We start from the raw sequence: 13,303 nt of genomic DNA on the forward strand, positions 1-13,303 counted from the left end.
CAAATGCTACCATAACAAAATACCACAAACTGGGGTACTTAAAACAACAAAAATTTATTGTCTCACAGTTCTGTAATCTAGAAGTTTAAAATCAAAGTGCCGGCAGGCCCATATTTCCTCCATACAGGTCTGTAGAAAAGAATCTCTTCTATGCCTTTCTCCTAGTGTCTGGTGGTGCATTTCTGGAAATTTATGGTGTTCTCTAACCCAGTCATCATACGGTATTTTTCCCTTTTGTCTGTCTGTACACAAACTTCCTCTTCTTATAAGGACACCAATCATATTGAATTAAGGGCCCACTCTACTCCAGTGTGAGCTCACTTTAACTTGCCTAATTCCATCTGTAATGACCCTATTTCCAGTTGAGGCCACATTCTGAGGTATTGATAGTTTCAACATATCTTGGAGGGACACAGTTCAATCCACACAAAGTCATTTAGTGAGAATTTTTTCTCACTGTAACTTGCAATGCAGAAACATTTCCATTTGGTAGAGTTTGTCTTCCAATTTTGTTAAAGGAAAAAAGAAAATATAGCCATTGACTAGTTTATATAGAAATATGTATGAATGTATCAATATAGTGATGTATGAATATATCAATATAGTGATGGTCTCCCTTAAAAATTAACTGAGAATCCCATGGCTATCATCTTATTATTGAAAGAAATTGTGACTTTGCCACTATTTGGTTCTTGCTTTCAAGAAACTTTAATTTTGGTAAGAAAAATAGTTACATACCTAACAATGTGTATTAGTTAGGGTTATCCAGAGAAACAGAAATGGAAGGTTTTACACACACACACACACACACACACACACACACGTATACCTTGTAGATATTGTGGGTTTAGTTCCAGACCACTCCAATAAAGCCAACCTTGGAATATCACAATAAAGTAAATCACAGGAATTTTTTGGTTTCCAGTGCATATGAAAGTTATGTTTCCACTATATTGTAGTCTATTAAGTGTGCAATAGCACTGTGTCTTAAAAAAAATGTACATACCTTAATTAAAATGTGACACAGAGACACGAAGTGAGCACGTGCTGTTAGAAAAGTGGTGCCAATAGCAGGGTTGTCACAAACCTTCAATTTGTAAGAAAAATTGTAAAAAATGCTCTCGAAGGGCAATAAAGTAAAGCACAATAAAATGAAGTATGCTTGTAAATATATTATATATTACATATATGTGTAAATATTAAAAGATTTATTCTAGGAATTGGCTCACAGACCATGAGAACTGGCAAATCTAAATTCTGTAGGGCAGGCCACAAGTTGGAAACTATCCAATAAAGGAGACAATGAGCCCATCTAGAGAGTTGTTTTGCTTTATATAACAGATAAGTTCATAGTATGAAAAATTCATATAGTAAATATTTTAAACACATTATTGAATATTTCTATTCAAACTATCTTACTGAGAATTCTTTCTAAAATGTTGAATATTTTAGGGAGGGGCAGAACAGCAGCACAGCAGGGAGCTCCAAGAACTCCCTTATAGTGCAGTTAGTAATCTCCCAGAGCTATCTAAATCACCCGTTGGGGGACACAGGGGACCAGAAGAGCATCTTCAGCATTTCTGGAAGAACGGAAGGAGGAGACTGCCCAGCTGCAGGGGAGATTCATGAGTAGAGCACTTCACGCTTAGGAAGCTAGTGTCCACCCCCTGCTGGTGGGGCAAGATGCATCGGAAGCTAGTCCCTGGCTGGAGTTAGAAGCTCCATTTCCCATAAGTGGGGGAAGAAGAGATAGTCAGGCACTAACTTCAACTACTGATTAGTAAATTTGGCTGGTTAAAGTCCAGTCCTAAGTACACCTAAAGTTTGAATCTGTCAGAAAGAAGCTGGTAGCCTCCATTTTAACTCCTCCCCCAGTATGAGGGGAAGTGGGACTGATTGAAAATCACAGTGACAGTAAGGACCAGCTTCTTGTCACCCAGGTTGGATTGCTATCATAACCTGAACTCCAGCCCCACTTCCAGGAGGGAGGAAGCTGGGGGACCTGCACCAGCCTCTTTAGGCAACTGTAGTCACTTTCAGCCCACACAGTCTACATTGTTGGGTACCTCTGTGGCTATATCCCCATCCCCAATAGAACAGGAAGGGGGTGGTGTTTCCTCAACCTCTCCAGGCAGTTGCAAGTGCTTTTGGCCCACATGGACTAGACTATTGGACACACCTGTGGCTCCATCCCCACCCCTGACAGGGCAAGAGGAGTGACAGTGATCCCTCAGTCTCTCTGGGCAATTGCAGTCACTTTTGCGTGCATGGACAAGATTTCTGTGCACATCTATGGCTCCATTGCTGCCCATGGCAGGGAGGTGGGGGGACCAGTGCTTCGTAAAGTCTATCTGGGCAACTGCAGTGAGCTTTTGTCCACAAGACTTAGTTTGCTGCCCACACCTGTGGCTCCATCCCTGCCCTAGGCTGGGGTAGAAGGGGTGTGGAGCTTCTTCAGTCTCTCTAGGCAACCACAGATGATCTTGGCCTGCACTGGTGGATTACTGCACACAGCTGCGGCTCCATCCCTACACATAGCAGGGGAGAAAGATGGACAAAGCTTCATCAGTTCTTGAGGCAATGTGGGCAGCTTCAGCCTCCACTGTGTACAGTACCAACAGCATCCTCAGCTCCTACTCTGCCATTGGCAAGGGAGAAAAGGCAAGAAACAGACAAAAAAGAGCTGAAAAATTTCAGATTGGCTGAAAATGAGCTCCTATAAAGTTTCAAAGTAAGTTAAAACAAGTATCAAAAAGGGGCTGTAGTATAAGGACAATCAAATAGAAAGCCCTAGACTGAAGAGAGAAACTGAGCCCAGAATATACATGAAGTAAATCAGATGCTGAGAACCAACAAAAAATTACAAGCTATACCAAGAAACAGGGAGATATGGACCAGTCAATGAGTAGCGAATGAGATTAAGGCTATTAAGAAGACAATGGGGGGACAGAACGAGGGGGCGCAGTGGAGGCAGGCTGGAGCCACTGCCATTGCCATGGCCCACAGTAACCCACCAGAAAAATATGAAAAAGCAGGGTGATTTGGTTAAGGGAAAGCACTGAGATGGTGGGCTTTCTGCTGCTGCCTGCAAGTAGAGGGACTCAGAGATCATGCAGCAGAAGCACAAAAAGGCAAACAAGAATAAGGAGGAACCCAAGTAGCTTTGTGGCTTTGTGTCCAACCCTCTTGTCCTCCATCTGTATGCCTGAGCCAGTCCCACCATGCTTGCGTTTTCTCCTCTAGTGCTTACAGGTCCCAGCACCAATGGCATTCCCTTTGCCCTGAGTCTGTAGCAGGTCCCTTTTGTGCTTCCTTCCACTCAGGTAGCCTCTCTCCCCCTGGGCCACTCCTGGGAGTGAAGAGGTTACCCCTTCCCAGTATTTTTATTCCTGTGGGGCTCACCCCAAAGTATTAAAAGTAGCTCTGTAATTTAAAAAAAAAAAAAAAAAAAAAGGAAGAAGACAGACACTGGGGAGCAGATGTGGGTCAAGCAGTTGAGCTTCTGCCTCCCACATGGGCGGTCCCAGGTTTGGTCCCCAGTGCCTCCTGAAAAAAAACATAAATGAACAAGAAGCAAAGAAAATGAAAGAGCCAGCTCAGGAAAGCTGATATGAGTGCTGGCTTCCTATATGCAAGGTCCCAGATTCAATCTCTGGCTCCTGGTACCTAAAAAAAGAAGAGGAAGACATTTGGTGAGCACAAAGAAGAATCTGAAAGCATACATAGAAAAATAGCAGAGCTTATGGGGATGAAAGGCTCAATAAATGAAATAAAACATACATTGGAGGCATATAACAGCAGATTTGAAGAGGCGAAAGAAAGGATCAGTGAGCTTGAAGACTCCAAAAGCAAACACACAAAATAACAGATAGAGAAAAAAACAGGAAAAAATTAAACAGGGCCTCAGGGAATTAAATGACAAAAATATACAAGCAAACATATGTGTTATGGATGTATGGATGTCCCAGAAAGAGAAGAGAAGGGAAAAGGGACAGAACTAATATTTGGGGAAATAATGGTAGAAAATATCCCAACTCTACTGAAGGACATATATATCCATGTCCAAGAAGCACAGTTTACTCCTGCCTGAATAAATACAAATAAATCTACTCTGAGACACATACTAATCAGAATGTAAAATGCCAAAGATAAAGAGAATTCTGAGAGCAGCAAGAGAAAAGTGATTTACCATATACAAGGGATACCCAATTAAATTAAGTGCTGATTTCTCATCAGAAACTATGAAAACAAAAAGGTGGTGGTATGATATATTTAAGATACTTCAAGAAAAAGACTGGCAAGATTTTCAAAACTGAGGATGAGCTTAGAATATTCACAGATAAATAGAAACTGAGAGAGTTTGTCACCAAGACACCAGCTTTGCAGGAAATACTGAAAGGATTGCTCCAGCCTGAAAAGAAAGGACAGGAGAGACAGGCTTGGAAGAGAGTCTAGAAATGAAGATTATATCAGTAAAAGTAGCTGAAAGTGTAAGAAGAGTAGTTGTAGCAGTTTAAGGTTGTTTTATGAATCCCCAAAAAGGAAGATTATGTTTGCAAACTAATCTACTCCTCTGGATATAATATCCATTGGTTGTATTAAATTCAGTGAAGGGTCTCTGATTAAGTTTATTTGATAAAATCATTTTAGGGTTTCTGATTGGGCTGTGGCAGTAAGGTGTAACTCAGGGTTATCCCTAACCCCTTAGTGCTAATATAAATGAACTATCACTCTAGAAGACATGCCAGAAGAGAGAGAGCTATGTCATTTTTGATACTAGGGCTCCAGGGAAAGATGAGCCATTTACCTGATAGTTTGCAGCTGACCTTGGAAAGAGAGCTAAGACTGATAAAGAAGTCCCAGAAAGAAAAGAGCTCCATGACAGGAGACAGAGGAAGCCCTGAGAGACAAGCTCTATGCCAGCCTACAGCTGAAAGAAAGGAAGCCCAGGGGGGAAGGCTGAACCCTTGCAGAGATCAGTGACCTTATTCCTTCAGCACATGGCAACTGACTTTGGTGTGAAAGCAGCCTTGAGTTGCACTCTGTAGGGCCTTGTAACTGTAAGCTTTTACCCCAAATAAATAGCTTGTTTAAAAGCCAACAGATTTCTGGTACTTTGTATTGGCACTCCTTTGGCAGACTTAATACAGTGGTGAAAATAAGATGAGAGATAAAACCCAAAGTTCAAAATGGGTGAAGAAAGAGCTGCCTTTACAGTAATAACATTGAGTACTAATGGATTAAACTCCCCAATCAAAAGACACAGACTAGAGGAATAGAAAATATGAGACATTTATCTGCTCTCTACAAGAGTATCACATTAGACCCAAGGATACAAATAGACTGAAATTGAGAGGCTAAAAAATGATATTCCATGCATGTAATAAACAAAACCGAAAAAAGCTGGAGTAGCTATACTTATATCAGATGAAATAGACTATAAAAATTAAACTATTGTTAGAGAAAAGGAAGGACATTATATATTAATAAAAGGGGACAATTCTTTGGGAAAAAATAACAATCATAAAAGTATATGCACCTAACCAGGGTGCCCAAAATTAAATGAGGCAAACACTGGCAAACTTAAGGGAGAAACAGATGCCTCTACAATAATAATTGGAGACTTCTATATGCCACTCACATATTGGATAGAACAACCTGGACAGAGGATCAATAAAGAAACAGCTTGAATAATATGGTAAATGAACCAGCCTAATAAACATATACAAACCATTGCACCTCAGAATAACAGGATATACATTCTTCTCAAGTGCCCATGAATCTTTCTCCAGGATAGACCATATATAGTAGGTCACAACACAGATCTCAGAAAACATGAAAAGATTGAAATTATACAGAACACTTTCTCTGGTCATAATGGAATAAATCTGGAAGTCAATAACAAGCAGAAAAAGGGGAAATTCACATATATGAGAGATTAAACAACACACTCTAAGTAATGAGTGGGTCAAAGCAGAAATTACAAGAGAAATCAGTAAATATATCAAGATAAATGAAAATGAGAACACAGCATATAAAAACCATAGGATTGGGAAACGGACTTTGGCCCAGTGGTTAGGGCGTCCGTCTACCATATGGGAGGTCCGCGGTTCAAACCCCGGGCCTCCTTGACTCCATGTGGAGCTGGCCATGCACAGCGCTGATGCGCGCAAGGAGTGCCGTGCCACGCAAGGGTGTCCCCCGCGTGCGGGAGCCCCACGCGCAAGGAGTGCGCCCGTGAGGAGAGCCGCCCAGCATGAAAAAAAAAAAAAAAAAAGTAAAAACCATAGGATGCAGTGAAGAAATTTGTAGCCCTCAATACTTTAAAAAAAGAAAGAGCTAAAATCAAAGACCTAACTACACAGCTGGAGGAACTAGAAAAAGAAGAGCAAAATATTCCCAAAGTGATTAGAAGGAATGAAATGATGAAGATCAGATCAGAAATAAATGAAATTGAGAACAAAAAATTACAATAGAATTAACAAAACCAAAAGTTGGTTCTTCAAGAAGATCAACAAAATTGATGAAAACAAAAAGAGAGAAGATGCAAATAAATAAAATCATAAATGAAAACAGGGACATTATTACTGACCCGAAAGAAATAAAAGAGATCATAAGAGGATACTATGAACAACTGTATGCCAACAAACTGGACAACCTAGTTGAAAAAGACAAATTCTTAGGAACATACAAACAACTTATATTGACCCTAGAAGAAAAAGAAGACCTCAACAAAACAACCAGCTGTAAAGAGATTGAAACTGTTATCAAAAACCTCCCCAAAATGAAAAGTCTGGGACCAGATGGCTTCACAGGTGAATTCTACCAAGGATTCAAAGATGTAATACTAATCTACCCAAACTCTTCCAAAAAATTGAACAGGGAGGAATGCTACCAAACTCATTCTATGAGGTCAACTTCACACTAATACCCAAGCCAGATAAAGATATTACAAAAAAAGAAAATTCATTTCTCTAATGAAGATAGGGGCAAAAATCCTCAACAAAATATTCACCAATCAAATCCAACAACACATTTAAAAGAACTATCATCATGATCAAGTGGATTTTATACCAGACATGCAAAGGTGGTTCAACACAAGGAAATAAATTAGTGTGACACATCACAATAATAAATGGAAGAAGAAAAACCACATGATCATTCCAATTGATGCAGAAAAGGCACTTGAAAAAATCCAGCATCTTTTCTTGATAAAAACACTCTGAAAATAGAAATAGGAAGAAACTTTCTCAACATGATAAAGAGCATATATGAAAAACACACAGCTAACATTGTACTCGATGAAAGACTGAAAGCTTTCTTTCTGAGATCAGGAACAAGGCAAGAATGTCCACCATCACCACTGTTGATCAATATATTGCTAGAGGTTCTAGCTACAGTAATAAGGCAAGAAAAAGAAGGCATCCAAATTGGAAAGGAAGAAGTAAAACTTTTGCTATTCACAGATGGTATGATCTTATATTTAGAAAGTCCTGAAAAATTTACAGTAAAGCTACTAGAGCTAGTAAACGAGTTCAGTAGACTGGCAAGATACAAGAATAACATGCAAAAATCATAGCGTTTCTATACACAAGTAATGGGCAATCTGAGGAAGAAGTCAGGAAAAAATTCCATTTACAATGGCAACTAAAAGAATAAAATATTTAGGAAAAACTTAACCAAGGATATAAAGGACCTCTATTCAGAAAACTACAAAGCATTGCTAAAAAAAATCAAAGACCTAAATAAATGGAACACTTTCTGTGTTCAAGGATTGGAAGACTAAATATCATTAAGATGTCAATTCTACCCAAACTGATATACAGATTCAGTACAATCCTGACAAAAATTTCAACAGCCTTTTTATTCATTTATTTATTTTTTTGTGGTACTGGGTCCTGGGGTTGAACCCCAGACCACATATATCGGAAAACAGTGCTCAACAATGAAGCCATATTGGACCCTCCAACAGCCTTTTTTAAAGAAATGGATAAGCCAATTTTCAAATTTATTTGGAAAGGTAAGGGGTCTTGTATAGCTGGAAACATCTTAAAAAGGAAGAAAAAAGTTGAAGGAGTCTTACTTCCAACTTTAAATCATATTACCGAGCTACAGTGGTAAAAGCAGCATGGTTTGGCATAAAGATAGACATATAAACAAGTGAAACCAAACTGAGTGTACAGAAACAAATACTAACATCTTTGGTCAAGTGATTTTTGACAAGGCTGTGAAACCTACCCATTTGGGTCAGAGCAATCTATTCAACAAATGGTGCTGGGAAAACTGGATGTCCATAGCTAATAGAAAGAAAGAGGACCCTATCTGACACTTTAAACAAAAATTAACTCAAAATGGGTCAAAGAAAGACCTAAATATAAAAGCTAGAACAATAAAACTCCTATAAGGAAATGTAGGGAAATATCTTCAAGAGCTGGTGGTTGGTGGTGGTTTCTTATACCTTATACCCAAAGAACAAGCAATGAAAGAAAAAATAAATAGGACCTCCTCAAACTTAAACACTTTTGTGCTTCAGAGGACTTTATCAAGAAGGTGAAAAGGCAACTAACTCAATGGGAGAAAATATTTGGGAATCACATTCCCAGTACGCGTTTGATTTCCATGTTATATAAAGATACCATACAACTTAACAAAAAAAGGGCAAGCAGTCCAGTTTTAAAATGGGCAAAAAACTTAGACATTTTTTCTAAAGAAATAAAAATGGCAAAAAAGCTCATGAAAAAACTGTTCAATATCACTAGCATTAGGGAAATGCAAATCAAAACTACAACGAGATATCATCTCACACCTCAGAGAATGGCCATTATTTAAAAAAACAAAAAGTAGAAAACTACAAGTGCTGGAGAGTATGTGGAGAAACAGGAACACTCCTTCAATGTTGGTGGGAATGTAGCATGGTGCAGCCTCTGTGGAAAACAGTTTGGTGTTTCCTCAAGAAGCTAAATATAGAACTGTATGATCTGGCAATATCTCTTTATAAGAAACTGAAAACAGGGACACAAACAAACACTGCACACCCATGTTTATAGTGGCATTATTTACAGTTACCAAAAGATAGAAACAACCCAAGTGTCCATCAACCAATGAATAGATAAGCAAAATGTGGCATATACCTACAATGGAATAGTATGCTGCTCTAAAAATAAATGAAATTGGTACACATATGACAACATGGATGAACCCTGAGGACATTATGCTGAGTGAAATAAGCCAGACACAAAAGGACAAGTATTGTATGGTCTCACTAATATGAACTAAACATATGAAGTTAAAACCAAGAATATAGGTTACTAGGAGAAAGGATGAGGACTGAGAAGAGGTACAGGTGTTTAATGAATGTAGAATATTTAATTAGCTTGATTGTAAAAGTGTGGAAATGGATAGAGTTGATGGTAACGCATTATAGTGAGTATAACTAATACAGCTGGCTTATAAATGGGATTGTGGCTGAAAGAGGGAGTTTAGTGATATAAATGTTATTTGGAAGAAAGCTGGAGAATAATCTAGAGACTGAATAACACATGAACCCAGTGGTGGATGAGGATTATAGTTAATAGTACAAAAACAAGAAAGCTCTTCAATGAACTAGAACAACTGTACATCACTATTACAAGGTGCTAAGAATATGGAGATGCATGGGAATAATACAATTAATGTTACTTATGACTATAGTTAACAGCACTATTGTAATATTCTTGCATCAATGTCAAAGAAGGTACATTATCAACCCTAAGGGTCAATAATAAGGGGATATGGGATTTTTTCTTTTCAACTAAGGAAATTGTTTAAAAATTTACTGAGGCAATGACTGTACAACTCTGTGATGAAAGTGAGAACCACTGAGTATACACTTCAGATGGATTGTAAAAGGCATGAGACTGTATAACACAGTGAACCATGTGGGTGGATGAGGGCTGTGGTTAACATTACAAATGTGAGTGTTCTCTGATGAACTTTAACAAATGTACAATACTAATACATGATGTTAGTAATAAGGAGATGTATGGAAAAATATACCAAATAGAAGCTATGGGCCATAGCTAGTAATAATATATTGATGACGTTCTTTCATAATTTGTAATAAATGTTCTACAACAATGTAAGGTGTTGGTGGAAGGGTGATGTATGGAAATTCTGCACATTATGCATGATTGTTTTGAAAGCTCACAACTTTGCTAATAAAAAATATTTTAAAAAATAAAAAATAAATTAAATTTTGAATATTTTTATTTGGAAAATTTCTATCTTTCTATACTGTAAAATAACAATCTTTAATCCAACAATAAATGATCTAGCCAGAACAATTTAAATGGTTTCTTTACAAATAACTACTCCTCTCACCACCATTCTTGGTTTTAGATAATATGAGTAATTTTCAAAGAACCAATATTACTTTTCAAGTGTTGACTGTTGGAAGAAATATCCATGTTTACTTAAATTTCAGCTTTTTGGGTACAGAAAATCCTAAAAAATAACTGAAATTAGAATAAGGCAATAAAAATTTCCTTAAATATCTTTTTTGATGGGAAAAAAAACATTTCTTTGGAATAGCAAAATAGGACATGGAGTATTTCCAAACAGAAAATCTCCACAAGTTGAGAATAGATAAAATGAGAGTGAACTTAAGAACAGTCCCTCTATAGATTATATAACCGATGTAATCTAGTGTTAATGTGGCCCAGTAGAGTCTACAGGTGCTACAGGTATGAAGGGAAGCACGTTATCAGGGAGAGCTGTGATAGGGAGTTACACTGGTCTCACTCTACTGACTTACCTTTACTTCACAACATTTTTAAGAGTGAGAGGTGGGTGAGTCAAAAAATAGTCCATCTTCATCCCCTTTATTTAGTCAAAAATCTTGCTATCCCTCTTTTGTTCCTAGATCAAATATAAATTTGGATATCTCCCTTCCCATTCCACGTTCAGTCCTGGTGGTTAGAGTGGGATGTCTGGTTGGGCCAAGTTACTCTGTGCTCCAATACTTCCTGGCCTCTGTGATGGCAGGGATAGCATGTGACCAAAGCAAAGCCAATCAGAACTGCTTTTTGTCAGAACTGCTAGGAAAGAGAAGCTCCGTTTCAGCTAGGAATGAAAGAAAATGTGTTAAGAAGTAAGCATGTAGGCAAGCCTGCCCAAGAATGAAGAGGGGTAGAACCTGCCTGAGAATGAAGCCAACACAGACACAAGGATAGAGACCAACTTTTGAAAACACAGACTCGTAATGTTTCTTCTAATGCTATTTAGAAATGAAAATAGGCTAAAAGCAATAGAAAGAATAAAAATAATAATAGGTAAAGTAGAAGAGGCAAGGAAGAAAAAAATGAAAATAACATAAGCAGGTAAAATTTGGTTCTGCCTTTAATATAGTGGTTATCCAGGTTGACCTGGATCAGAGTAGGCTCAGTATTTTCTGAGCCTTGCAGAATGTTCCTTGTAGATTGAAGGAGCAAAATTGCCTCCCAGCATTTAACTATAGTCACAGAACAAATATGTAGGTATTCTCAAGTCAGAGTATCAAAATTTTTATATAAATTGAAATACAATCCTGGGTGCAGGTAGTTATTTATTCTGTCCAGGCAAAGAAGAGGCTCTACATGGGGAACTCAGTTCTAAGAATACAAGAGATTATTCACATTTACCATACAGCATCACCCCAATTATCTTGAATTTAGGTTCCCTCTGAAACAAAAACCCAAACCCAAGCAAAAGCCCAATAACTAAAAATGGCCTCTGTTTTTTTGTGGGTTTTTTTTTTCATTTATTCCACAATATTTATTAAACCCCACCTGTATATATGGCATGTGCTAAGTACTGGAGATAAAATAATGAACATGATTTCTCAGTTTAAGTCTTTGTCTTTGAAATATCACCCAACTTTTAAGGTCTATCTCAAATGTTACCATCTGTGGTGGCTTGGAGTTATGTGCCCCAGAAAAACATGATTTTAATCTTAAACCATTCCTGTGGGTCCATTATAAATAGGACCTTTTTACTGGTATTAGACCAGAATATTTTAAAAAGCTGAGTAATGCCAAATGTCAGGGGTAGTGGGGCCTACAGGAACTTTCATACCTTGCTAGTAGAAGTTTATATGGTGTAGCCATTCTGGAGGTAGTCAAGATAAACACACTAAATTAAATGATTCAACAATGATAGTCCTTAGAATGACAGCAATTCCAAAATAGATTCATAAGGGAGCATATATAGAAGAATTTCCTATATTCTATAAATAGGCAAGTAAGTGTAGAGGTAAAATGTAGCAGATGCTTAACATGGAATCATATTCAGAAGTTAGAAGTAATAGATTAAGTATTTACATGGCTACTTGTGTAGAGCTTAATTAATATCATAGTGCCCACAGTGAAAAAATGAAGCAATGAAATATATAACAAATAATATTTTTGTAACTATCCACCCACCCATCTACCCATTATCTATGTCATATCTTTCTCTCCCTTGTATTTAGCTCATGCCTCACAGCATTCCTCCAAATTAAAAAGTGCCTATAGTTATGAAACCTCTATGAAAGGTAACTTGATCTGTTTCCTTCTTCATGTTCTTTTGGTTGTTAGTTAATGTATATATATATATTTTTTAAAGCAAACATTTTTGCTTTTTCCATATGCTTTATAAAATATTTTAATAAAAATAAAAAATAAATAAATAAATAAATAAATAGGACCTTTTGATGGGGCTCTTTACAGTTTAGATGTGACCAGCTGAATTAGAATGGGTCTTAATCCTATCCTGGAGACCTTGTAGAGAAGGTCAGAAAGAGAAGCTCCAGGGAACAGTCAGAAGCTGGAAGTCAGTAGAACCTGGAAGAGAAAGGAGAAGACGCTGGCATTTGTACTGCTATGTGACAAAATCACCAAGAACCAAGGATCTCAGATAGCCAGCCCCAGAACACCAGTCTTCCAGGTGAAAGCATCGCCTTGCTGACACTCAGTTTTGGACTTCTCCTGGCCTCAAAACCTGAGCCAATAAATTCCCATGGTTTAAATCAAACCATTGAATGGTATTAGTCTTAGCAGCTGGGAAATGAATATACCCTGTCCTGATTTCATTTAACATTCTTTGACCTATTCGTTGACTTTCTCACATTTTGCATTTTATTATAGCTATGTCCACCCTGCTAGAGTATAAGCTCACAAGCAAAACCTGTGATTTTTTTTTACTTCCTATGTATTTCTCACAGTCCTCCTTAGATACTAATATATATTTTTTAATTAATTAATGAAATACTCATTACAAAAAGCCAGGCTACAGCCTAGTAGTTTATTAT

At 37.6% G+C, this 13,303-nt stretch overlaps 1 protein-coding gene and 1 long non-coding RNA gene across 10 annotated transcripts in view; one reads left to right on the forward strand and one right to left on the reverse strand.

Moving 5' to 3' along the window:
- Positions 1-13,303, forward strand: part of DNM3 (dynamin 3) — a 693,285-nt gene that overhangs the window by 633,275 nt on the left and 46,707 nt on the right. The window lies entirely within an intron of this gene.
- The window catches only part of LOC131280925 (uncharacterized), a 67,459-nt gene that overhangs the window by 36,004 nt on the left and 18,152 nt on the right, over positions 1-13,303 (reverse strand). For both annotated transcript variants that reach the window (XR_009188636.2, XR_011645498.1), the window contains one exon: positions 12,701-12,836. This is a non-coding gene — a long non-coding RNA (uncharacterized lncRNA). The remainder of the gene's footprint in view (positions 1-12,700; positions 12,837-13,303) is intronic.

The sequence above is a fragment of the Dasypus novemcinctus genome, chromosome 13, assembly GCF_030445035.2.
Source record: "Dasypus novemcinctus isolate mDasNov1 chromosome 13, mDasNov1.1.hap2, whole genome shotgun sequence".
Classification (NCBI taxonomy): domain Eukaryota; kingdom Metazoa; phylum Chordata; class Mammalia; order Cingulata; family Dasypodidae; genus Dasypus; species Dasypus novemcinctus.